Source organism: Eurypyga helias, unplaced genomic scaffold (genome assembly GCF_000690775.1).
Source record: "Eurypyga helias isolate BGI_N326 unplaced genomic scaffold, ASM69077v1 scaffold5217, whole genome shotgun sequence".
Lineage (NCBI taxonomy): Eukaryota > Metazoa > Chordata > Aves > Eurypygiformes > Eurypygidae > Eurypyga > Eurypyga helias.
Genome location: NW_010260950.1, coordinates 1 through 4,894, shown reverse-complemented (window position 1 = coordinate 4,894; position 4,894 = coordinate 1).

Below are 4,894 nucleotides of genomic sequence, written 5' to 3'. Positions count from 1 at the left end.
TCGGATTTTTGGGGTTGTGCTTTTTCCTGCTGGGAAGGAGTTTTCTGCCCCTGTCACGGTGTAACTTGCCGGCTGCTGCTGCCCAGCCCTGCTGGAAAACACCCCTTCGCAAACAAACCAAATAGCTCTTGGGTTCATTCCAGCTCGAAACCAGCCGAACAAGCCCAGCAAAAAAAAATATCCCAGTGCCCCTCGGATGACTCGAAGGCAGCCGAAAGGAAAAAAACTACCTTTTCCTTTGGGTAACAGCATCGCTGCCCTGGCAGGTATTGCCGAGCCCTGCCAAGAAACCCTCTCTGCAAGAGAGACCCAAGCGTTGGGGTGGTGGAGAGGACTTTAGCCCCACTATCCCAATATTTGGAAGGGGAAGACCCTCCACAGCCCATTTTGGGGTGAGGCTGAGTAGCAGCAAAAGCACCAGGGCCAATCACAGAAATTAAAGTTCCTTTTTCCGGTTTTCCAGACTCCGTTTCAACCCTTCGCTCCCCACCCCAAAAACTTTGCAGCGGGGAGCCAAAGCCGCCCTGAAAGAGCGCATCGTGCCCCAAACATGGTGCCGCAAAGGCCCTGCCGAAGGGAAAAGGGAGCGAAGAGCCCTGAAAGCACCCACCCCCCTGCACCAGCAGAAAGGCACCCACGGGGTGCGCGCAGCACCGAGCCGAAAGGTCACGGTGTACCCGCAGCGGGGGACTTCAGACCCGTATGGGACCACCATACGGCCCCGTAGATGTATAGGGACTGACCCTGCTGCGAGTCAGCGTGGCCGCAGGGCTCACCGGCACGGCTGCCTTGGCAAAAGGGGGGTGAGCTCACGCACCCCGAATGACACGTGCCTCTGCGGGCACGCAAAGCGTCCAGCAGCGATTCGCAAACCCCCTGGCAAGGGGCGTACCGACGCGCCCTGCCGTATGAATCTTCCTGGCACCCAGAGGGTTCCCCCTCAGCCCCAAAAAAACTCACCCTGCGCTCAGAAAAAACAGAAGGGAGGAGAGACGCGTGTTGGCACCGGGGCGATGCCCGGCGTGCCGGCGGCACTGACTCAGTCGGGGCTGGGTGCTGGCGTCAGCAGGGCTGGAGCACCCCGGGGTGCTGGGAGTTGAAACAAACCCCCATAATAAAGAAATTAAAAACAAAAAGTAATTTAAAATGAAGCATCACAGCCAGTAGACCCTCTCCTCTGCAAGCCATGGGGCTCCTGGCTGCAGCAACCAGCCAAGAGCCCCCCAAATGCCCCCTGGCAGGGTGGCATTTTACAGCAGGACTGCAAACCCCTGCAAGGGTTAAGGATGGGTTTCCAGCTTCTTGCTTGGAAGCGATTTCACCCACCTCCTGCTTGCACGCAGGGCAACCTCCCTTGAGCCAAAAATAAATATCCAGCCACCCAGGTTTATTCCCCAAAACCAAGATTGGGGATGGAGGTTGCGGGACAGGGGTCACAGAGATTTAATCCTGGCTCGGCCAGAGGGTTTTCTTTTGCCTCGAGGATCCCAACCTTCACACCTCCTGGAAAGATCCCACGGGATATTTAGGCAAGCAAACAGCTTGCACCCATGCTCAGCCCTTAAATAGGCAGCGGCCTCGTGTCTCCCTGCTGATAGAGCCCAGCTGGCCTCACCCCGCACCACCCCCGCGCCCCGTTTAAAATGCCAAACCCGAGCAAAACCCTGCCCCAGCAAAAAATTAACACCCCACACACCCCCTCCCATCCTCCCTCTGCAGATTTACACAACCTCTCCATAAAGCTTTACAATATATAACGTAACAGGAACCCAATAAACCTGTTCTATGGGCGTGAGCGGAGATTTTTCAAGGAACTTTAAATATTTGGCGTTTAAATATCTGTATCTGCGATACGGGGTGGCCGTGATGTGCTCGGAGCGGGGGTGTTTATTTAAAGTGTATTTCAACGTGCCCATTCCATATGAATATACAGCTGTATTTACTGATAGAGATCCATGTAACTGGGGTGACGGAGCCGGTCCGGGGATGCCCTCTGCTGGCATCCTCCCCGGGAAAGGCTCTGGGCCACCTTCTCCAAGAGCTGTCCCAACTTCTCCAGCGGTTGGTTTGGGGTTTTTTTTTTTTTTGGAAAAAAACAGGGAGGCACCAAAAACTGCTAGAAACGCCCAGGGCGCAGATGCTGGACCTCCTGGCGCAGGGTGGGAGGATGCGAGAGAAGGGTTGGGTTGGTTCTGCTCGCTGGTCTCCCAACCCAAAAACCCCTCGGAGGTGCGTAAACCCGCGGGCAGCGAGCGTGCAAAGCAGGCGGATGCGAGCTTGCACGGCGCGCATTCGTCTTTTTGAGCTCATCCCTTGCTTCCTCCGCATCTCCCCGCTGGGCAATTCCCAGCAAAACGGGGCTCTTGGCAGCAAAACCTGCCCGAGACTCCATCTGCCTGCAACGTCTCGCCGGGCGGAGGCAAGCCAGACCTTAAATTCCCCTCTCGCTTGTGCTAAATGCTTGGGAAAATCCAACGTACCCTTCACCCGGAGGATAATTCACATCCCACGGCATCGGCAACTCCAGCGGTGCAACCCGGCTGCCGAAGGAGGGTGGAAAAGGGACCCGCACCTATCGCAGCGGATCTCCCGCCGGATGCACCAGCCGGTTTTCCGCTCTCTCGCTGCGGGCAGAGCATGCAAATCCCCCCGGGTACCCATTCCCACGCTGCACCCAAAGTCACCCTCACCCGGGATGGGGTGATTTTTGCAGCAGGTTTTGCTGCAAAACCCCTTTTTCCAATTGCAGTGGCTGCATCCCAAATATCCCCAGGGATCCCCCGAAACACCGTTGACCGGGGATGCAAATCCCATGGCTGAGGGCTGGGAAAGACGGAGCAAGGCCAAGGTTATCCAAGGTCTCATCCCACCCCAGACGCCCTCGGGAATTAACAGGTAAGACCAGTTTTTCCTTATCCCAGGGAAAACCAGTTTAACCCACAGCCTGACGCAACCTGCCCAGATCGTCTCCAAATCTTCCCATCCACCTTCTATAACCCAGCCAGAGTTTCGGGGGTGAAAAAATGCGATTTTAGGGATAACCGACTGGGTTCCAGCGCCGGCAGCGTTTTTAATTACATCACGTTGGTCTCGGTATCGTGGAAAACCCCTAAATAAACCGAGTCCCCCCCGTGCTCCTGGTTTAATTGTCCGTCTTTACCAGAATTAGGGTTAAAAAAATGCACATTTGTCCCACAAATAGCTCAAATTTTAAGGGAAAAATCAGCTACCGACAGGGGCAAGCAGGGAGGGGAATTTGGCCCGGGCACGCGAGCTGCACGCCGAAACCCATCCCGGCAGCGCGGGAATCATCATCTCCCAATTATTCCTGCTCAGCAAAAGGCCTTTTAAACGCCCAGCGCTGCGCCGGGTCGGGCGGTTGGGTTTGGGGCGCCGAGGCCGCGGAGCCTCTTCCCCTTTTTCCCAAGGCGCCACGTTCTTCTCCGTCCAACCTCCCGCCGGAGCATCGGCGGGACGGGAGGTCGCCACACGCCGCGATGCTTCGTGGATGATTCGGTGAGTACCATATCCGTGGTTTATCCCCCGTAAACCCCCACCGAGGTCCTTTTCCCTAAAAAACGGCGGAGTTTGGCCAACGGGTTGGCATTTTGCGGCGTTTTGGCGTACGGGCCCAGGTCTCCCGAGCCGTAGACGCGTGGCGACTGGCATCGCGCCTGGCGACGGCGTCGCCTACGGCAAACACGCCGTGGGTGGCCAAGGCCCCAAAAACTGGAGGAGCGCGCTTTTCCGTCACAAAAACTCCTTGAAATGACGGGAAAACGCGTGTTTATTTCTTTGGGGGGAGGGGAAAAACCTCTGCAATAAAGGGGATATGTGCATTTATTTATTTGGGGGGGAACTCTTTGGAAATCAGGGGAATATGTGCATTTATTGGGGAAAAAAGATTTTTGCGATGAAGGGAAAATGTGCATTTTTTCCTCGAGGAAAAATATCTTTGCAATAATGGGAATATGTACGTGCGTGCGTTTATTTTTGGGGGGGAACTCTTTGCAAATAAAGGGAATATGTGCATTTATTGGGGAAAAAAAGGTTTGTGCAATGAAGGAAAAATGCGCATTTTCCCTTCATCACAAAGACCTTTTTTCCCCCATAAATGCACATATTCTCCTTATTTGCAGAGTTCCCCCCCAAAAATAAACGCACGCACGTACATATTCCCATTATTGGCAAGATATTTTTCCTCGAGGAAAAATATCTTGCCAATAATGGGAATATGTACGTGCGTGCGTTTATTTTTGGGGGGGAACTCTGCAAATAAGGAGAATATGTGCATTTATTGGGGAAAAAAAGGTTTGTGCAATGAAGGAAAAATGTGCATTTTTTCCTCGAGGAAGAAAATCTTTGCAAATAAAGGGAATATGTGCATTTATTGGGGAAAAAAAGGTTTTTGCAATGAAGGAAAAATGCGCATTTTTTACTCAAGGAAAAAATCTTTGCAATAAAGGGAACACCAAATAAGGAGAATATGTGCATTTATTGGGGAAAAAAAGGTTTGTGCAATGAAGGAAAAATGTGCATTTTTTCCTCGAGGAAGAAAATCTTTGCAAATAAAGGGAATATGTGCATTTATTGGGGAAAAAAAGGTTTTTGCAATGAAGGAAAAATGCGCATTTTTTACTCAAGGAAAAAATCTTTGCAATAAAGGGAACACGTGCATTTATTTATTTGGGGGGGAACTCTGCAAATAAGGAGAATATGTGCATTTATGGGGGAAAAAAAGCCCTTGGAGATGAAGGGAAAATGTGCATTTTTTTCCTCGATGAAAAAAATCTTTGCAATAATGGGAATACGTGCGTTTGTTTTGGGGGGGGGGAACTCCTTGCAAATAAAGGGAATATGTGCATTTATTGGGGAAAAAAGGCCTTTGAGATGA